Source organism: Hydractinia symbiolongicarpus, chromosome 11, assembly GCF_029227915.1.
Source record: "Hydractinia symbiolongicarpus strain clone_291-10 chromosome 11, HSymV2.1, whole genome shotgun sequence".
Taxonomy (NCBI): domain Eukaryota; kingdom Metazoa; phylum Cnidaria; class Hydrozoa; order Anthoathecata; family Hydractiniidae; genus Hydractinia; species Hydractinia symbiolongicarpus.
In genome coordinates this window covers 3,688,108-3,712,412 of record NC_079885.1, presented here as the reverse complement: position 1 = coordinate 3,712,412, position 24,305 = coordinate 3,688,108, and positions in this window count along the sequence as shown.

Here is a 24,305-nt window from a genome sequence, read left to right as displayed (position 1 = left end):
TGACATGATTGCTGGTCTTTACCGATTTTGCTGGGCGCTGTGGTAGCGTTTTATTTAAAAGTTTAAATAAATATGTCATTTTGTACTGTGGGACCAACCCTAGCCGTTATCGCGCGCTGAAGAAATAGAGACAGTTTTGAAAACTACATTTCAATGACTTTTTAACGGTATCAATCCGCTTGAGTTACAACGGTTGCGTCACATATTCGTACCAACATGTATTTAGTGATTTTTTTCCGATATTACTAAGTTGTATCGCTTTTAACAGTGAAGCGATTGACTCTGGGACTTAATTAAAGTAACGTCGGACTGTGACCTTATAAATGTGATAAGTGAGCCAACTGGACCCCAAGAAATAACATTCTTCTTAATTTGACATGATTGCCGGAACTCAGCGACTACACTGGTCGCTTTTTGGAGCACTTCATTTAAAAATTTAGATAAATAAGTCTTTTTTTACTATGGGACCAATCCTGGCCGTTAGCACGCGTTGAAGAATTAGAGACAGTTTCAAAAACTACATTTGAATGACTTTCTAACGGTATCAGTCCGTTTGTGTTACAACGGTTGCGTCACATTATCGCACCAACATGTGTTTAGCGATATTTTTCTGAAAATACTAGGTTGTATCGCTTTTAACAGTGGAATGATTGACTGTGGGACTTAATTGAACTGATTTTGGACTGTGAGCTTATAAATGTGATAAGTGAGACAATTGGACCCAAGAAATAACATTCTTCTTAATTTGACATGACTGCTGGAATTTACCGATTTCGCTGGGCGCTGTGGTATAGCTTTATTTAAAAGTTTAGATAAATAAGTCATTTTGTATTGTGGGACCAATCCTAGCCTTTAGCGCGTGCTGAAGAAATAGAAACATTTTAAAAAACTACATTTCATCGACTTTCTTGCGGTGTCAATCCGTTTGAGTTACAACGGTTGCGTCACATGTTCGTACCAACATGTACTTAGTGATTTTTTTCCGATATTACTAAGTTGTATCGCTTTTAACAGTGAAACGATTGATTGTGCGACTTAATTGAAATGATTTTGGACTGTGACCTTATAAATGTGATAAATGAGCCAATTGGACTCCAAAGAATAACATTCTTCTTAATTTGACATGATTGCTGCAATTCAGCGATTACACGCGGCCCAATGGTAGCGCTTCACTTAAAAATTTAGATAAAATAAGTCATTTTTTACTGGGGACCAATCCTAGCCGTTAGCACGCGCTGAAGAAATAGACACAGTTTCAAATACTACATTTCATTGACTTTCTAACGGTATCAGTCCGTTTCAACTACAACGGTTGCATTAGATATTCGTACCAACATGCACTTAATGATTTTTTTCCGATATTACTAAGTTGTATTGCTTTTAACAGTGAAACGATTGACTGTGGGACTTAATTGAAGTAACCTTGTACTGTGACCTTATAAATGTGATAAATGAGCCAATCGGACTCCAAAGAACAACATTCTTCTTAATTTGACATGATTGCTGCAATTCAGCGATTACACTCGGCCCAATGGTAGCGCTTCACATAAAAATTTAGATAAAATAAGTCATTTTTTACTGGGGACCAATCCTAGCCGTTAGCACGCGCTGAAGAAATAGATACAGTTTCAAATACTACATTTCATTGACTTTCTAACGATATCAATCCGCTTGAGTTACAACGGTTTCGTCACATATTCGTAGCAACATGTATTTAGTGATTTTTTTGCGATATTACTAAGTTGTATCGCTTTTAACAGTGAAACGAGTGACTCTGGGACTTAATTGAAGTAACTTTGGACTGTGACCTTATAAATGTGATAAGTGAGCCAACTAGACCCTAAGAAGTAACAGTCTTCATTTGACATGATTGCTGGAACTCAGCGATTACACTGGTCGCTGTATGGAGCGCTTCATTTAAAAATTTAGATAGATAATCTTTTTTTACTGTGGGACCAATCCTGGCTGTTAGCGCGCGTTGAAGATATAGAGACAGTTTCAAAAACTACATTTCAATGACTTTCTAACGGTAATAATCCGTTTGTGTTACAACGGTTGCGTCACATATTCGTATCAACATGTATTTAGTGATTTTTTTCAGATATTACTAAGTTGTATCGCTTTTAACAGTGATGCAATTGACTCTGGGACTTTATTAAAGTAACTTTGGACTCTGACCTTATAAATGTGATAAGTGAGCCAGTTTGACTACAAGAAATAACATTCTTCTTAATTTGACATGATTGCCGAAACTCAGCGATTACACTGGTCGCTGTTTGGAGCACTTCATTTAAAAATTTAGATAAATAAGTCTTTTTTTACTATGGGACAAATCCTGGCCGTTATCGCGCGTTAAAGAAATAGAGACAGTTTCAAAAACTACATTTCAATGACTTTCTAACGTGTCAGTCCGTTTGTGTTACAACGATTGCGTCACATATTCGTACCAACATGTATTTAGCGATATTTTTCTGATAATACTAGGTTGTATCGCTTTTAACAGTGAAACGATTGACTGTGGGACGTAATTGAAGTAACTTTGGACTGTGACCTTATAAATGTGATAAGTGAGCCAGTTTGACTACAAGAAACAACATTCTTCTTAATTTGACATGATTGCCAAAACTCAGCGATTACACTGGTCGCTGTTTGGAGCACTTCATTTAAAAATTTAGATAAATAAGTCCTTTTTTTACTATGAGACCAATCCTGGCCGTTATCGCGTGTTAAAGAAATAGAGACAGTTTCAAAAACTACATTTCAATGACTTTCTAACGGTATCAGTCCGTTTGTGTTACAACGATTGCGTCACATATTCGTACCAACATCTATTTAGCGATATTTTTCTGATAATACTAGGTTGTATCGCTTTTAACAGTGAAACGATTGACTGTGGGACTTAATTGAATTGATTTTGTACTGTGACATTATAAAGGTGATAAGTGAGACAATGGGACCCAAGAAATAACATTCTTCTTAATTTGACATGATTCCCGAAACTCAGCGATTACACTGGTCGCTGTTTGGAGCACTTCATTTAAAAATTTAGATAAATAAGTCTTTTCTTACTATGGGACCAATCCTGGTCGTTAGCGCGCGTTAAAGAAATAGAGACAGTTTTAAAAACTACATTTCATTGACTTACTAATAGTATCGGTCCGTTTCAATTACAACGGTTGCGTCACATATTCGTACAAGCATGTATTTAGGGATATTTTTCTCATTTTACTAGGTTGCATCGCTTTTAACAGTGAAAGGATTGACTGTGGGACTTAATTGAACTGAATTTGGACTTTGACCTCATAAATGTGAAAAATGAGACACTGGGACCCAAGAAATAACATTTTTTTTTAATTTAACATGATTGCTGGAATTTACCGATTTCGATGGGCGCTGTGATATAGCTTTATTTAAAAGTTTAGATAAATAAGTCATTTTGTACTGTGGCACCAATCCTAGCCGTTATCGCGCGCTGAAGAAATAGAGACAGTTTCAAAAACTACATTTCATTGACTTTCTAACGGTATCAGTCCGTTTCAATTACAACGGTTGCATCACATATTTGTACCAACATGTATTTAGTGATTTTTTTCCGATATCACTAAGTTGTATCGCTTTTAACAGTGAAGAGATTGACTCTTTGACTTAATTAAAGTAACTTTGGACTGTGACCTTATAAATATGATAAGTGAGCCAACTGGACCCCAAGAAATAACATTCTTCTTAATTTGACATGATTGCCAAAACTCAGCGATTACACTGGTCGCTGTTTGGAGCACTTCATTTAAATATTTAGATAAATAAGTCTTTTCTTACTATGGGACCAATCCTGGCCGTTACGCGCGTTAAAGAAATAGAGACAGTTTCAAAAAATACATTTCAATGACTTTCTAACGGTATCAGTCCGTTTGTGTTACAACGATTGCGTCACATATTCGTACCAACATGTATTTAGCGATATTTTTCTGATAATACTAGGTTGTATCGCTTTTAACAGTGAAACAATTGACTGTGGGACTTAATTGAACTGATTTTAGACTGTGACATTATAAATGTGATAAGTGAGACAATTGGACCCAAGAAATAACATTCTTCTTAATTTGACATGATTGCTAGAATTTACCGACTTCACTGGGCGTTGCGGTAGCGCTTCATTTCAAAATTTAGATAAATAATTCATTTTTTACAGTGGGACCAATCCTAGCCGTTAGCGCACGCTGAAGAAAGACAGACAGTTTTAAAAACTACATTTCATTGACTTACTAACAGTATCGGTCCGTTTCAATTACAACGGTTGCGTCACATATTCGTACAAGCATGTATTTAGGGATATTTTTCTCATTTTACTAGGTTGCATCGCTTTTAACAGTGAAAGGATTGACTGTGGGACTTAATTGAACTGAATTTGGACTTTGACCTCATAAATGTGAAAAATGAGACACTTGGACCCAAGAAATAACATTTTTTTTAATTTGACATGATTGCTGGAATTTACCGATTTCGATGGGTGCTGTGGTATAGCTTTATTTAAAAGTTTAGATAAATAAGTCATTTTGTACTGTGGCACCAATCCTAGCCGTTATCGCGCGCTAAAGAAATAGAGACAGTTTTAAAACCTACATTTCAATGACTTTCTAACGGTATCAATCCTCTTGAGTTAAAACGGTTGCGTCACATATTCGTACCAACATGTATTTAGTGATTTTTTTCTGATATTACTAAGTTGTATAGCTTTTAAAAGGGAAGCGATTGACTCTGGGACTTAATTAAAGTAACTTTGGACTGTAACCTTATAAATGTGATAAGTGAGCCAGTTTGACTACAAGAAATAACATTCTTCTTAATTTGACATGATTGCTAGAATTTACCGACTTCACTGGGCGTTGTGGTAGCGCTTCATTTCAAAATTTAGATAAATAATTCATTTTTTACAGTGGGACCAATCCTAGCCGTTAGCGCACGCTGAAGTAAGAAAGACAGTTTTAAAAACTACATTTCATTGACTTTCTAACGGGATCAGTCCGTTGCAATTACAACGGTTGGATCACATATTCGTACCAATATGTATTTAGTGATTTTTTTACGATATTACTAAGTTATATCGCTTTTAACAGTGAAGCGATTAACTCTGGGACTTAATTGAAGTAACTTTGGACTGTGACCTTATAAATGTGATAAGTGAGCCAGTTTGACTACAAGAAATAACATTCTTCTTAATTTGACATGATTGCTGAAACTCAGCGATTACACTGGTCGCTGTTTGGAGCACTTCATTTAAAAATTTAGATAAATAAGTATTTTATTACTATGGGACCAATCCTGGCCGTTAGCGCGCGTTAAAGAAATAGAGACAGTTTCAAAAACTACATTTCAATGACTTTCTAACGGTATCAGTCCGTTTGTGTTACAACGATTGCGTCACATATTCGTACCAACATGTATTTAGCGATATTTTTCTGATAATACTAGGTTGTATTGCTTTTAACAGTGAAACGATTGACTGTGGGACTTAATTGAAGTAACTTTGGACTGTGACCTTATAAATGTGATAAGTGAGCCAGTTTGACTACAAGAAATAACATTCTTCTTAATTTGACATGATTGCTAGAATTTACCGACTTCACTGGGCGTTGTGGTAGCGCTTCATTTCAAAATTTAGATAAATAATTCATTTTTTACAGTGGGACCAATCCTAGCCGTTAGCGTACGCTGAAGAAAGAGAGACTGTTTTAAAAACTACATTTCATTGACTTTCTAACAGTATCGGTCCGTTTCAATTACAACGGTTGCGTCACATATTCGTACAAGCATGTATTTAGCGATATTTTCTGATTTTACTAGGTTGCATCGCTTTTAACAGTGAAAGGATTGACTGTGGGACTTAATTGAACTGATTTTGGACTTTGACCTCATAAATGTGAAAAATGAGACAATTGGACCCAAGAAATAACATTTTTCTTAATTTGACATGATTGCTGGAATTTACCGATTTCGCTGGGCGCTGTGGCATAGCTTTATTTAAAAGTTTAGATAAATAAGTCATTTTGTACTGTGGCACCAATCCTAGCCGTTATCGCGCGCTGAAGAAATAGAGACAGTTTTAAAACCTACATTTCAAAAACTTTCTAACGATATCAATCCGCTTGAGTTAAAAGGGTTGCGTCACATATTCGTACCAACATGTATTTAGCGATATTTTTCTGATAATACTAGGTTGTATCGCTTTTAAAAGTGAAACGATTGACTGTGGGACTTAATTGAACTGATTTTGGACTGTGACATTATAAATGTGATAAGTGAGCCAGTTTGACTACAAGAAATAACATTCCTCTTAATTTGACATGATTGCTAGAATATACCGACGTCACTGGGCGTTGTGGTAGCGTTTCATTTCAAAATTTAGATAAATAATTCATTTTTTACAGTGGGACCAATCCTAGCCGTTAGCGCACGCTGGAAAAAGAGAGACAGTTTCAAAAACTACATTTCATTGACTTTCTAACGGTATCAGTCCGTTTCAATTACAACGGTTGCATCACATATTCGTACCAACATGTATTTAGTGATTTTTTTCCGATATTACTAAGTTGTATCGCTTTTAACAGTGAAGCGATTAATTCTGGGACTTAATTGAAGAAACTTTGGACTGTGACCTTATAAATGTGATAAGTGAACCAGTTTGACTACAAGAAATAACATTCTCCTTAATTTGACATGATTGCCGAAACTCAGCGATTACACTGGTCGCTGTTTGGAGCACTTCATTTAAAAATTTAGATAAATAAGTCTTTTCTTACTATGGGACCAATCCTGGCCGTTAGCGCGCGTTAAAGAAATAGAGGCAGTTTGAAAAACTCCATTTCATTGAATTTCTCACGGTGTTAATCCGTTTGATTTACAACGGTTGCGTCACACATTCGTACAAACATGTATTTAGCGATATTTTTCTGATAATACTAGGTTGTATCGCTTTTAACAGTGAAACGATTGACTGTGGGACTTAATTGAACTGATTTTGGACTGTGACGTTATAAATGTGATAAGTGAGACAATTGGACCCAAGAAATAACATTCTTCTTAATTTGACATGATTGCTAGAATTCACCGACTTCCCTGGGCGTTGTGGTAGCGCTTCATTTCAAAATTTAGATAAATAATTCATTTTTTACTGTGGGACCAATCCTAGCCGTTAGCGCACGCTGAAGTAAGAAAGACAGTTTTAAAAACTACATTTCATTGACTTTCTAACAGTATCGGTCCGTTTCAATTACAACGATTGCGTCACATATTCGTACAAGCATGTATTTAGCGATATTTTTCTGATTTTACTAGGTTGCATCGCTTTTAACAGTGAAAGGATTGACTGTGGGACTTAATTGAACTAATTTTGGACTTTGACCTCATAAATGTGAAAAATGAGACAATTGGACCCAAGAAATAACATTTTTCTTAATTTGACATGATTGCTGGAATTTACCGATTTCGCTGGGCGCTGTGGCATAGCTTTATTTAACAGTTTAGATAAATAAGTCATTTTGTACTGTGGCACCAATCCTAGCCGTTAGCGCACGCTGAAATAAGAAAGACAGTTTTAAAAACTACATTTCATTGACTTTCTAACGGTATCAGTCCGTTTCAATTACAACGGTTGCATCACATATTCGTACCAACTTGTATTTAGTGATTTTTTCCGATATTACTAAGTTGTATCGCTTTTAACAGTGAAGCGACTGACTCTGGGACTTAATTGAAGTAACTTTGGACTGTGACATTATAAATGTGATACGTGAGACAATTGGACCCAAGAAATAACATTCTTCTTAATTTGACATGATTGCTAGAATTTACCGACTTCACTGGGCGTTGCGGTAGCGCTTCATTTCAAAATTTAGATAAATAATTCATTTTTTACAGTGGGACCAATCCTAGCCGTTAGCGCACGCTGAAGAAAGACAGACAGTTTTAAAAACTACATTTCATTGGCTTACTAACAGTATCGGTCCGTTTCAATTACAACGGTTGCGTCACATATTCGTACAAGCATGTATTTAGGGATATTTTTCTCATTTTACTAAGTTGTATCGCTTTTAACAGTGAAACGATTGACTGTGGGACTTAATTGAACTGATTTTGGACTGTGACATTATAAATGTGATAAGTCAGACAATTGGACCCAAGAAATAACATTCTTCTTAATTTGACATGATTGCTGGAATTTACCGATTGCACTGGGCGCTGTGGTAGCGCTTCATTTCAAAATTTAGATAAGTAAGTCGTTTTGTACTGTGGGACCAATCCTAGCCGTTAGCGCACGCTGAAGTAAGAAAGACAGTTTTAAAAACTACATTTCATTGACTTTCTAACGGTATCAGTCCGTTTCAATTACAACGGTTGGATGACATATTCGTGCCAACATGTATTTAGTGATTTTTTTCCGATATTACTAAGTTGTATCGCTTTTAACAGTGAAGCGATTAATTCTGGGACTTAATTGAAGAGACTTTGGACTGTGACCTTATAAATGTGATAATTGAACCAGTTTGACTACAAGAAATAACATTCTTCTTAATTTGACATGATTGCCGAAACTCAGCGATTACACTGGTCGCTGTTTGGAGCACTTCATTTAAAAATTTAGATAAATAAGTCTTTTCTTACTATGGGACCAATCCTGGCCGTTAGCGCGCGTTAAAGAAATAGAGACAGTTTCAAAAACTACAATTCAATGACTTTCTAACGGTATCAGTCCGTTTGTGTTACAGCGATTGCGTCACATATTCGTACCAACATGTATTTAGCGATATTTTTCTGATAATACTAGGTTGTATCGCTTTTAACAGTGAAACGATTGACTGTGGGACTTAATTGAACTGATTTTGGACTGTGACGTTATAAATGTGATAAGTGAGACAATTGGACCCAAGAAATAACATTCTTCTTAATTTGACATGATTGCTAGAATTCACCGACTTCCCTGGGCGTTGTGGTAGCGCTTCATTTCAAAATTTAGATAAATAATTCATTTTTTACAGTGGGACCAATCCTAGCCGTTAGCGCACGCTGAAGAGAGAGAGACTGTTTTAAAAACTACATTTCATTGACTTTCTAACAGTATCGGTCCGTTTCAATTACAACGGTTGCGTCACATATTCGTACAAGCATGTATTTAGCGATATTTGTCTGATTTTACTAGGTTGCTTCGCTTTTAACAGTGAAAGGGTTGACTGTGGGACTTAATTGAACTGATTTTGGACTTTGACCTCATAAATGTGAAAAATGAGACACTTGGACCCAAGAAATAACATTTTTCTTAATTTGACATGATTGCTGGAATTTACCGATTTCGCTGGGCGCTGTGGTATAGCTTTATTTAAAACTTTAGATAAATAAGTCATTTTGTACTGTGGCACCAATCCTAGCCGTTATCGCGCGCTGAAGAAATAGAGACAGTTTTAAAACCTACATTTCAATGACTTTCTAACGGTATCAATCCGCTTGAGTTAAAACGGTTGCGTCACATATTCGTACCAACATGTATTAAGTGATTTTTTTTCGATATTACTAAGTTGTATCTCTTTTAAAAGTGAAGCGATTGACGCTGGGACTTAATTGAAGTAACTTTGGACTGTGACCTTATAAATGGGATAAGTGAGCCAGTTTGACTACAAGAAACAACATTCTTCTTAATTTGACATGATTGCCAAAACTCAGCGATTACACTGGTCGCTGTTTGGAGCACTTCATTTAAAAATTTAGATAAATAAGTCTTTTTTTACTATGGGACCAATCCTGGCCGTTATCGCGTGTTAAAGAAATAGAGACAGTTTCAAAAACTACATTTCAATGACTTTCTAACTGTATCAGTCCGTTTGTGTTACAACGATTGCGTCACATATTCGTACCAACATCTATTTAGCGATTTTTTTCTGATAATACTAGTTTGTATCGCTTTTAACAGTGAAACGATTGACTGTGGGACTTAATTGAATAGATTTTGTACTGTGACATTATAAATGTGATAAGTGAGACAATGGGACCCAAGAAATAACATTCTTCTTAATTTGACATGATTCCCGAAACTCAGCGATTACACTGGTCGCTGTTTGGAGCACTTCATTTAAAAATTTAGATAAATAAGTCTTTTCTTACTATGGGACCAATCCTGGTCGTTAGCGCGCGTTAAAGAAATAGAGACAGTTTCAAAAACTACTTTTCAATGACTTTCTAATGGTATCAGTCCGTTTGTGTTACAACGATTGCGTCACATACTCGTACCAACATGTATTTAGCGATATTTTTCCGATAATACTAGCTTGTATCGCTTTTAACAGTGAAACGATTGACTGTGGGACTTAATTGAACTGATTTTGGACTGTGACATTATAAATGTGATAAGTGAGACAATTGGACCTGAGAAATAACATTCTTCTTAATTTGACATGATTGCTAGAATTTACCGATTTCACTGGGCGTTGTGGTAGCGCTTCATTTCAAAATTCAGATAAATAATTCATTTTTTACAGTGGGACCAATCCTAGCCGTTAGCGCACGCTGAAGAAAGAGAGACAGTTTCAAAAACTACAGTTCAATGACTTTCTAACGGTATCAGTCCGTTTGTGTTACAACGGTTGCATCACATATTCGTTACAACATGTATTTAGTAATTTTTTTCCGATATTATTAAGTTGTATCGCTTTTAACAGTGAAGCGATTGACTCTGGGACTTAATTGTAGTAACTATGGACTGTGACATTACAAATGTGATAAATGAGCCAGTTTGACTACAAGAAATAACATTCTTCTTAATTTGACATGATTGCCGAAACTCAGCGATTACACTGGTCGCTGTTTGGAGCACTTCATTTAAAAATTTAGAAAAATAAGTCTTTTCTTACTATGGGACCAATCCTGGCCGTTAGCGCGCGTTAAAGAATTAGAGACAGTTTCAAAAACTACAATTCAATGACTTTGTAACGGTATCAGTCCGTTTGTGTTACAACGATTGCGTCACATATTCGTACCAACATGTATTTAGCGATATTTTTCTGATAATACTAGGTTGTATCGCTTTTAACAGTGAAACGAATGACTGTGGCACTTAATTGAACTGATTTTGGACTGTGACGTTATAAATGTGAAAAGTGAGACAATTGTACCCAAGAAATAACATTCTTCTTAACTTGACATGATTGCTAGAATTTACCGACTTCACTGGGCGTTGTGGTAGCGCTTCATTTCAAAATTTAGATAAATAATTCATTTTTTACAGTGGGACCAATCCTAGCCGTTAGCGCACGCTGAAGAAAGAGAGACTGTTTTAAAAACTACATTTCATTGAATTTCTAACAGCATCGGTCCGTTTCAATTACAACGGTTGCGTCACATATCCGTACAAGCATGTATTTAGCGATATTTTTCTGATTTTACTAGGTTGCATCGCTTTTAACAGTGAAAGGATTGACTGTGGGACTTAATTGAACTGATTTTGGACTTTGACTTCATAAATGTGAAAAATGAGACAATTGGACCCAAGAAATAACATTTATCTTAATTTGACATGATTGCTGGAATTTACCGATTTCGCTGGGCGCTGTGGCATAGCTTTATTTAAAAGTTTAGATAAATAAGTCATTTTGTACTGTGGCACCAATCCTAGCCGTTATCGCGCGCTGAAGAAATAGAGACAGTTTTAAAACCTACATTTCAAAAACTTTCTAACGCTGTCAATCCGCTTGAGTTAAAAGGGTTGCGTCACATATTCGTACCAACATGTATTTAGCGATATTTTTCTGATAATACTAGGTTGTATCGCTTTTAACAGTGAAACGATTGACTCCGGGACTTAATTGAACTGATTTTGGACTGTGACATTATAAATGTGATAAGTCAGACATATGGACTCAAGAAATAACATTCTTCTTAATTTGACATGATTGCTGGAATTTACCGATTTCACTGGGCGCTGTGGTAGCGCTTCATTTCAAAATTTAGATAAGTAAGTCGTTTTGTACTGTGGGACCAATCCTAGCCGTTAGCGCACGCTGAAGTAAGAAAGACAGTTTTAAAAACTACATTTCATTGACTTTCTAACGGTATCAGTACGTTTCAATTACAACGGTTGGATCACATATTCGTACCAACATGTATTTAGTGATTTTTTTACGATATTACTAAGTTGTATCGCTTTTAACAGTGAAGCGATTAACTCTGGGACTTAATTGAAGTAACTTTGGACTGTGACCTTATAAATGTGATAAGTGAGCCAGTTTGACTACAAGAAATAACATTCTTCTTAATTTGACATGATTGCCGAAACTCAGCGATTACACTGGTCGCTGTTTGGAGCACTTCATTTAAAAATTTAGATAAATAAGTCTTTTCTTACTATGGGACCAATCCTGGCCGTTAGCGCGCGTTAAAGAAATAGAGACAGTTTCAAAAACTACATTTTAATGACTTTCTAACGGTATGAGTCCGTTTGTGTTACAACGATTGCGTCACATATTCGTACCAACATGTATTTAGCGATATTTTTTCTGATAATACTAGGTTGTATCGCTTTTAACAGTGAAACGATTGACTGTGGGACTTAATTGAAGTAACTTTGGACTGTGACCTTATAAATGTGATAAGTGAGCCAGTTTGACTACAAGAAATAACATTCCTCTTAATTTGACATGATTGCTAGAATATACCGACTTCACTGGGCGTTGTGGTAGCGTTTCATTTCAAAATTTAGATAAATAATTCTTTTTTTACAGTGGGACCAATCCTAGCCGTTAGCGCACGCTGGAGAAAGAGAGACAGTTTCAAAAACTACATTTCAATGACTTTCTAAGGGTATCAGTCCGTTTGTGAGTACAACGGTTGCATAACAAATTCGTTACAACATGTATTTAGTATTTTTTTCCGATATTATTAAGTTGTATCGCTTTTAACAGTGAAGCGATTGACTCTGGGACTTAATTGAAGTAACTTTGGACTGTGACATTATAAATGTGATAAGTGAGCCAACTGGACCCCAAGAAATGACATTCTTCTTAATTTGACATGATTGCCGCAACTCAGCGATTACACTGGTCGCTGTTAGGAGCACTTCATTTAAAAATTTAGATAAATAAGTCTTTTCTTACTATGGGACCAATCCCGGCCGTTAGCGCGCGTTAAAGAAATAGAGACAGTTTCAAAAACTACAATTCAATGACTTTCTAACGGTATCAGTCCGTTTGTGTTACAACGATTGCGTCACATATTCGTACCAACATGTATTTAGCGATATTTTTCTGATAATACTAGGTTGTATCGCTTTTAACAGTGAAACGATTGACTGTGGCACTTAATTGAACTCATTTTGGACTGTGACGTTATAAATGTGATAAGTGAGACAATTGGACCCAAGAAATAACATTCTTCTTAATTTGACATGATTGCTAGAATTTACCGACTTCACTGGGCGTTGTGGTAGCGCTTCATTTCAAAATTTAGATAAATAATTCATTATTTACAGTGGGACCAATCCTAGCCGTTAGCGCACGCTGAAGAAAGAGAGACTGTTTTAAAAACTACATTTCATTGAATTTCTAACAGCATCGGTCCGTTTCAATTACAACGGTTGCGTTACATATTCGTACAAGCATGTATTTAGCGATATTTTTCTGATTTTACTAGGTTGCATCGCTTTTAACAGTGAAAGGATTGACTGTGGGACTTAATTGAACTGATTTTGGACTTTGACCTCATAAATGTGAAAAATGAGACAATTGGACCCAAGAAATAACATTTATCTTAATTTGACATGATTGCTGGAATTTATCGATTTCGCTGGGCGCTGTGGCATAGCTTTATTTAAAAGTTTAGATAAATAAGTCATTTTGTACTGTGGCACCAATCCTAGCCGTTATCGCGCGCTGAAGAAATAGAGACAGTTTTAAAACCTACACTTCAAAAACTTTCTAACGGTATCAATCCGCTTGAGTTAAAAGAGTTGCGTCACATATTCATACCAACATGTATTTAGCGATATTTTTCTGATAATACTAGGTTGTATCGCTTTTAACAGTGAAACGATTGACTGTGGGACTTAATTGAACTGATTTTGGACTGTGACATTATAAATGTGATAAGTCAGACAATTTGACCCAAGAAATAACATTCTTCTTAATTTGACATGATTGCTGGAATTTACCGATTTCACTGGGCGCTGTGGTAGCGCTTCATTTCAAAATTTAGATAAGTAAGTCGTTTTGTACTGTGGGACCAATCCTAGCCGTTAGCGCACGCTGAAGTAAGAAAAAAAGTTTTAAAAACTACATTTCATTGACTTTCTAACGGTATCAGTACGTTTCAATTACAACGGTTGGATCACATATTCGTACCAACATGTATTTAGTGATTTTTTTACGATATTACTAAGTTGTATCGCTTTTAACAGTGAAGCGATTAACTCTGGGACTTAATTGAAGTAACTTTGGACTGTGACCTTATAAATGTGATAAGTGAGCCAGTTTGACTACAAGAAATAACATTCTTCTTAATTTGACATGATTGCCAAAACTCAGCGATTACACTGGTCGCTGTTTGGAGCACTTCATTTAAAAATTTAGATAAATAAGTCTTTTCTTACTATGGGACCAATCCTGGCCGTTAGCGCGCGTTAAAGAAATAGAGACAGTTTCAAAAACTACATTTCAATGACTTTCTCACGGTATCAGTCCGTTTGTGTTACAACGATTGCGTCACATATTCGTACCAACATGTATTTAGCGATATTTTTCCGATATTACTAAGTTGTATCGCTTTTAACAGTGAAGCGATTGACTCTGGGACTTAATTGAAGTAACTTTGGACTGTGACCTTATAAATGTGATAAGTGAGACAATTGGACCCAAGAAATAACATTTTTCTTTATTTGACATAATTGCTGGAATTTACCGATTTCGCTGGGCGCTGTGGTATAGCTTTGTTTAAAAGTTTAGATAAATAAGTCATTTTGTACTGTGGCACCAATCCTAGCCGCTATCGCGCGCTGAAGAAATAGAGACAGTTTTAAAACCTACATTTCAATGACTTTCTAACGGGATCAGTCCGTTTGTGTTACAACGATTGCGTCACATATTCGTACAAACATGTATTTAGCGATGTTTTTCTGATAATACTAGGTTGTATCGATTTTAACAGTGAAACGATTGACTGTGGGACTTAATTGAACTGTTTTTGGACTGTGACATTATAAATGTGATAAGTGAGACAATTGGACCCAAGAAATAATATTCTTCTTAATTTGACATGATTGCTGGAATTTACCGATTTCACGGGGCGCTGTGGTAGCGCTTCATTTCAAAATTTAGATAAATAAGTCGTTTTGTACTGTGGGACCAATCCTAGCCGTTAGCGCGCGCTGAAGTAAGAAAGACAGTTTTAAAAACTAAATTTCATTGACTTTCTAACGGTATCAGTCCGTTTCAATTACAACGGTTGCATCACATATTCGTACCAACATGTATTTAGTATTTTATTCCGATATTATTAAGTTGTATCGCTTTTAACAGTGAAGCGATTGACTTTGGGACTTAATTGAAGTAACTTTGGACTGTGACCTTATAAATGTGATAAGTGAGACAATTGGACCCAAGAAATAACATTTTTTTTAATTTGACATAATTGCTGGAATTTACCGATTTCGCTGGGCGCTGTGGTATAGCTTTGTTTAAAAGTTTAGATAAATAAGTCATTTTGTACTGTGGCACCAATCCTAGCCGCTATCGCGCGCTGAAGAAATAGAGACAGTTTTAAAACCTACATTTCAATGACTTTCTAACGGGATCAGTCCGTTTGTGTTACAACGATTGCGTCACATATTCGTACAAACATGTATTTAGCGATGTTTTTCTGATAATACTAGTTTGTATCGCTTTTAACAGTGAAACGATTGACTGTGGGACTTAATTGAACTGTTTTTGGACTGTGACATTATAAATGTGATAAGTGAGACAATTGGACCCAAGAAATAATATTCTTCTTAATTTGACATGATTGCTGGAATTTACCGACTTCACGGGGCGCTGTGGTAGCGCTTCATTTCAAAATTTAGATAAATAAGTCGTTTTGTACTGTGGGACCAATCCTAGCCGTTAGCGCACGCTGAAGTAAGAAAGACAGTTTTAAAAACTAAATTTCATTGACTTTCTAACGCTATCAGTCCGTTTCAATAACAACGGTTGCATCACATATTCGTACCAACATGTATTTAGTATTTTTTTCCGATATTATTAAGTTGTATCGGTTTTAACAGTGAAGCGATTGACTCTGGGACTTAATTGAAGTAACTTTGGACTGTGACATTATAAATGTGATAAGTGAGCCAGTTTGACTACAAGAAACAACATTCTTCTTAATTTGACATGATTGCCGAAACTCAGCGATTACACTGGTCGCTGTTTGGAGCACTTCATTTAAAAATTTAGATAAATAAGTCTTCTCTTACTATGGGACCAATCCTGGCCGTTGGCGCGCGTTTAAGAAATAGAGACAGTTTCAAAAACTACATTTCAATGACTTTCTAACGGTATCAGTCCGTTTGTGTTACAACGATTGCGTCACATATTCGTACCAACATGTATTTAGCGATATTTTTCTGATAATACTAGGTTGTATCGCTTTTAACAGTGAAACGATTGACTGTGGGACTTAATTGAAGTAACTTTGGACTGTGACCTTATAAATGTGATAAGTGAGCCAGTTTGACTACAAGAAATAACATTCTTCTTAATTTGACATGATTGCTAGAATTTACCGACTTCACTGGGCGTTGTGGTAGCGCTTCATTTCAAAATTTAGATAAATAATAAACTTTTTACAGTGGGACCAATCCTAGCCGTTAGCGCACGCTGAAGAAAGAGAGACTGTTTTAAAAACTACATTTCATTGACTTTCTAACAGTATCGGTCCGTTTCAATTACAACGGTTGCGTCACATATTCGTACAAGCATGTATTTAGCGATATTTTTCTGATTTTTGCGGAGAGAAGCGGAGGGCGCGTCAGCGCCCGGAGCGTAGCGGAGCCCATTTCCTCATTAAATAAGCCAAATATAAAAGAAAAAGTAAGCACGGTGGAGAGTATATAGGATTTCTATACGATTTCCGCGCCCCGTCCCCCTATACATCAAAAATATCAAAAATCGGTCGTTTTGGGGCCTAGTCTCCCAGCGATTTCATATGGTCATTCTTAAGTACGTTTTTCTAGTGAGCGAGACAACATTTTTTTAGCACGGCGATGGAGTTTTTGTTGTTTTTTAACCAAGCGTAAATAGTGCTGTTTCCAGTTGAGATTAAGTTTGCCTACAATTTTTAGCCACGTGATACACATATTAATTTCACTAATATCACATGACTTTTTTCTCGGACACATAGCGCCTCAAACTCAAACTTTCGTTAATCTAAGCTATATCGCAACTGACGGAAGGGCTTGTTCAAGAAAACGAAGAAAGGGTATGTTTTTAGCTAGCTAGTATATCACTATTCCTTTACATGTAATGAACTCTTTCTTATTGTCACTCACACTTAAGGCTAGCTAGCATAAAACTACTGACTGAGCTGGCTTGCATAAAATAGAGCAATAGAACAAACATATAACATATACAGCTAGCATAAACTGGCTACAGAGCTAGCATAAATTTAACTACTTAGCTGGCATAAAATTAGCTAATTAGGCTAGCATAAAATTATCTACATAGCTAGCATAGAAAAATTCTTTTGGACAGATTTTTAATGAGATAGGCCACCTAGCTTATACTTATGACACAGTATATAAGTGATATAATTCTACTCTGATTAGTAATGTCCCATTACATAGCTTGTTCTAGCGACAATCCACAATCGTCCAATTTTAGACCAAAGTTCAAGGGCAAAAAATGTTTAGCGAAATCAGCAAAAGTACATACCTATATATAATTCTACAGATACTTCAGTCCAGCTCTAGCTAGGTTTGCTACCTAATAATTGCTAGCCTAATTAATCTTTATTCTTTTAAAGTTTTTGTTCAATTTGGAATAAGAGCTTTTTATGCTACTGACATGAAAATAAACATATATATACTGCTGTTTATTTTTACCTGGACTGCGTAACAACGGGCTGTTTTGGCTGTTTTTATTTAAGCCGAAGTTAATTTTTGATCTTTCATGGGAACTTTATCCATAAAATGTTGCAGGATTCTTTTTGCGTTAAGAGGGTAAAACAGGTTATAAAGTGTATTTTTATTTTTAAATGTTACAAAATTTTCCACAAAGTAAAATTGTTTTAGGTGCATAGGATAACAACAGGTTGTTAACTGTCTGTTTGTTTGAACTGAAGTTAGGATAGTTTTTTAGAAATGGGTATTATGCCGAAACGTATGTGCGAAACAGTATAAAACCTATACAAATCTCTCAGCCCAGTGTTAACAACAAGCTGTTACCTGTGTTTCTATTTAACAGAAGTTGTGCTAATTTTTTGTTTGAAATGGTATTAAACCTATATGGATGTGCGACATTGTTTACCTATACTAAGCGCTCACCCTGGATTGAAATTCACTTTTTAAGTTTTGTGAGAAACATTTTGAGAAATTCGCTAAGATGGCACAACAAACTATTTTTGAAGAAAATTATTATTTAAAAAATATATTACACCTGAAACATATTACTGTTGTGTGTGCTTCACATAATTTATGATATACTGCATACTTGTACTAAAGCGCACAGTTTACAAAGCGTATAAATCCCTCTACACCAGACGTTTAATGCCAGGTGTTATAGTTACTTGTGACTAAACCAGACATTTCAACGCCAGGTCGCCCTGCCTAGTTAGTAAAAAGACTGTGAGCATATATAAGATGCACATGTATATAAAGTTTTTCATATATATATAATCATGCCCTGTTGGTCTAATGGCTATGACACTCATGCAAATGAGAGATCCAGGTTCAAACCCTGGACAGGGCTAGGAAAAACATAATTATGTTGCACTTACAACAACCAGGTAAATGTTTCACCTTTTTTGTGGACTTCTCTAATTACTTCTATATCTTGACTTTTTAATGTTGTTGTCATTGGAACCAAGTTAACTTTTAATCTCAGATTTATTAAAAATTGATAGTTTTTTTGGCGTTATGACCGATTGTTTAAATATTTGTATTGGCACATAATTCTGCTAACATGATTCACCGTATATATATTGACCGGATATAAATTTGAGAGCTTTGTTTGAGCTACTGAATTTGAAATATTTGCATCTCAATATTTTCTATACTCCTGGATTAATATGATACATATCTTAGATATATTGAGTATACGAATCTTTGAGTTGTAGGGGGGATTCTCTATTAAGGTGCCTGCCCCTGCCTTGCCATTCCCTTGCCTAATCCTGCCTTGCTGATTCCTCTTCCTGTTTCCTTGCCTGCCTTTGCCTACCCTTCCTATGCCTTTTCTGGTGCCTGGCTTCTATGCCCTTTCCTGTGCCTCTATGCCTTGCCTACCCCTGCCTTGCTGATTCCTCTTCCTGTTTCCTTGCCTGCCTTTGCCGTGCCCTTTCCTTGCCGTGCTTTGCCTTGGCAACCTCTCCGCAACACTTTCTATATTGATTGCGGAGAGAAGCGGAGCCCATTTCCTCATTAAATAAGCCAAATATAAAAGAAAAAGTAAGCACGGTGGAGAGTATATAGGATTTCTATACGATTTCCGCGCCCCGTCCCCCTATACATCAAAAATATCAAAAATCGGTCGTTTTGGGGCCTAGTCTCCCAGCGATTTCATATGGTCATTCTTAAGTACGTTTTTCTAGTGAGCGAGACAACATGTTTTTAGCACGGCGATGGAGTTTTTGTTGTTTTTTAACCAAGCGTAAATAGTGCTGTTTCCAGTTGAGATTAAGTTTGCCTACAATTTTTAGCCACGTGATACACATATTAATTTTACTAATATCACATGACTTTTTTCTCGGACACATAGCGCCTCAAACTCAAACTTTCGTTAATCTAAGCTATATCGCAGCTGACGGAAAGGCTTGTTCAAGAAAACGAAGAAAGGGTATGTTTTTAGCTAGCTAGTATATCACTATTCCTTTACATGTAATGAACTCTTTCTTATTCTCACTCACACTTAAGGCTAGCTAGCATAAAACTACTGACTGAGCTGGCTGGCATAAGACAGAGCAATAGAACAAACATATAACATATACAGCTAGCATAAAACTGGCTACAGAGCTAGCATAAATTTAACTACTTAGCTGGCATAAAATTAGCTAATTAGGCTAGCATAAAATTATCTACATAGCTAGCATAGAAAAATTCTTTTGGACAGATTTTCAATGAGATAGGCCACCTAGCTTATACTTATGACACAGTATATAAGTGATATAATTCTACTCTGATTAGGAATGTCCCATTACATAGCTTGTTCTAGCGACAATCCACAATGGTCCAATTTTAGACCAAAGTTCAAGGGCAAAAAATGTTTAGCGAAATCAGCAAAAGTACATACCTATATATAATTCTACAGATACTTCCCTTCCCACTTACGAGGTCAAGTTGGGTATTTTATAACATTGAATTTTATAGAGGGGGTGAGAGCCATATGTTCAGCTAGATATTTTGCAGATAGTAAATGTTTATATACAGGTATGTCACGTGTAATTGTTTACGTTGCTTAGCCACAAATTGGCAGTTCTTAACATTAAGGGGGAATAGAGAGCTATATTTTCGTGGACGGTTGTAGCTAGCTATATATATATTGTACACACGTCAGGAAATAAACTTTTTTAACCCTGCCGCTGAACATACATCAGTGCGGCTTAAGTTGCAGAAGCGAAAATTATTTCAATATATATATATAAATAGATAGATAGATGTAGATGTAGATAGATATCTCGTTCAATCGTCAACATGTATTGAAAATCTCCAAGTGTATTCATTATTTTTTACCTAATTTCACGATATGTATACAAATAATGTCCCAATAATTTCTGTTTTTGTAACTTGACCCGATCCTTACACATGTGACTCTAATGATGTTTTTGTTCAGTCTGGAATAAGAGATTTTTATCCTACTGTCATAAAAACTTGTTTGCAAACAAAACATATACTGCTATTTGATTTTTAGCTGCACAGGCTAACAACAGGCTGTTTCCGCTGTGTTTTTTTAAACCGAAGTTGCAGTAAAGGTTTTTTTAAAAATGTATTACGGCTGTTCGATTTTATGATTAATTTTTGATCTAGCACAAACTTTTCCCATAAAATATTGCAGGATTCTTTAGGAGCATAAAAACAGGTTTTAAGCAGTGTTTTTATTTTTAAATGTTACAAAAACTTTTCCGCAAAATAAAAGTGCTGCATGATTGTTTTAGCTGTGTAGGATAACAACAGGGTGTTTACTGTCTGTTTATTTGAACCAAAGTTTTTCGGATGTGCCCCACAGTATATTTGTACTAATCACTCAGCCTAGTGTTAACGACAAGCTATTACCTGTGTTTCTATTTAACAGAAGTTGTGCTAAAGTTTTTTTGAAAGGGTTTGTTTACCTATACTAATGGCGCACCACAGATTAAAGTACATATATATTTTACGTTTTACCGGGAACATTTTGTGAAACAGTTTTCGCTATGACATGGCACAATATGTAAATTGTGTTTCTATTCAAGCTAAAGTTGAAGGAAATATATATTTTGTGAATCTGAAAAATATAATTACACACCCGACACACCTTAAATGTTGTGTGTTTCACTCGATTTATGATTGTGTGGTACAGTTTAAAATTTGTATTAATTGTTCCATCAAGCGTTTAACGCCAGGTAACACAGTTACTTGTGGCTTAACCAGCGTAAATTCCTAAGTGTATATAATACTCACCTGTAAAGTTTTGTATATATATTTATGTTTATGCCCTGCTGGTCTAATGGCTATGACACTCATGCAAATGAGAGATCCAGGTTCAAATCCTGGACAGGGCTAGGAAAACATAATTATCTTGCACCTACAACAACCAGGTTTTCATATAATAGGTAATCTTTAAGTAAGACTTCTCTGATTATTTCTATATCTTGACTTTTTAATGTTGTTGTCATTGGAACCAAGTTAATCTCAGATTTATCAAAAAATGATATGTCGTTATGACCGATTGTTTAAATACTTGTAATGGCTATGATTCACTGTATATTGACCTGAGATAAATTTGATAATATTGAGTATACGCAATCTTTGAGTTGTAAGGTGGAGATTTTCTATTAAAGTCATGCACCCCTGCCTTGCCGTTCCATTGCCTTGCCAGCACTGACCGTGCCTTTCTTTGCCTACCCTTCCTATGCCTTTTCTGGTGCCTGCCTACTATGTCCTTGCCTGTGGCTCCCATGCCTTGCCTACCCCTGCCTTCCTGATTCCTCTTCCTATTTCCTTGCCTGCCTTTGCCCTTTCCTTGCCGTGCTTAATGCCTTTGCCTTGGCAACCTCTCCGCAACACTTTCTATATTGATACTAGGTTGCATCGCTTTTAACAGTGAAAGGATTGACTGTGGGACTTAATTGAACTGATTTTGGACTTTGACCTCATAAATGTGAAAAATGAGACAATTGGACCCAAGAAATAACATTTTTCTTAATTTGACATGATTGCTGGAATTTACCGATTACGCTGGGCGCTGTGGCATAGCTTTATTTAAAAGTTTAGATAAATAAGTCATTTTTTACTGCGGCACCAATCCTAGCCGTTAGCGCACGCTGAAGTAAGAAAGACAGTTTTAAAAACTACATTTCATTGACTTTCTAACGGGATCAGTCCGTTGCAATTACAACGGTTGGATCACATATTCGTACCAATATGTATTTAGTGATTTTTTTACGATATTATTAAGTTGTATCGCTTTTAACAGTGAAGCGATTAACTCTGGGACTTAATTGAAGTAACTTTGGACTGTGACCTTATAAATGTGATAAGTGAGCCAGTTTGACTACAAGAAATAACATTCTTCTTAATTTGACATGATTGCCGAAACTCAGCGATTACACTAGTCGCTGTTTGGAGCACTTCATTTAAAAATTTAGATAAATAAGTCTTTTCTTACTATGGGACCAATCCTGGCCGTTAGCGCGCGTTAAAGAAATAGAGACAGTTTCAAAAACTACATTTCAATGACTTTCTAACGGTATCAGTCCGTTTGTGTTACAACGATTGCGTCACATATTCGTACCAACATGTATTTAGCGATATTTTTCTGATAATACTAGGTTGTATCGCTTTTAACAGTGAAACGATTGACTGTGGGACTTAATTGAAGTAACTTTGGACTGTGACCTTATAAATGTGATAAGTGAGCCAGTTTGACTACAAGAAATAACATTCTTCTTAATTTGACATGATTGCTAGAATTTACCGACTTTACTGGGCGTTGTGGTAGCGCTTCATTTCAAAATTTAGATAAATAATTCATTTTTTACAGTGGGACCAATCCTAGCCGTTAGCGCACGCTGAAGAAAGAGAGACTGTTTTAAAAACTACATTTCATTGACTTTCTAACAGTATCGGTCCGTTTCAATTACAACGGTTGCGTCACATATTCGTACAAGCATGTATTTAGCGATATTTTTCTGATTTTACTAGGTTGCATCGCTTTTAACAGTGAAAGGATTGACTGTGGGACTTAATTGAACTGATTTTGGACTTTGACCTCATAAATGTGAAAAATGAGTCAATTGGACCCAAGAAATAACATTTTTCTTAATTTGACATGATTGCTGGAATTTACCGATTTCGCTGGGCGCTGTGGCATAGCTTTATTTAAAAGTTTAGATAGATAAGTTATTTTGTACTGTGGCACCAATCCTAGCCGTTATCGCGCGCTGAAGAAATAGAGACAGTTTTAAAACCTACATTTCAAAAACTTTCTAACGATATCAATCCGCTTGAGTTAAAAGGGTTGCGTCACATATTCGTACCAACATGTATTTAGCGATATTTTTCTGATAATACTAGGTTGTATCGCTTTTAAAAGTGAAACGATTGACTGTGGGACTTAATTAAACTGATTTTGGACTGTGACATTATAAATGTGATAAGTCAGACAATTGGACCCAAGAAATAACATTCTTCTTAATTTGACATGATTGCTGGAATTTACCGATTTCACTGGGCGCTGTGGTAGCGCTTCATTTCAAAATTTAGATAAGTAAGTCGTTTTGTACTGTGGGACCAATCCTAGCCGTTAGCGCACGCTGAAGTAAGAAAGACAGTTTTAAAAACTACATTTCATTGACTTTCTAACGGTATCAGTCCGTTTCAATTACAACGG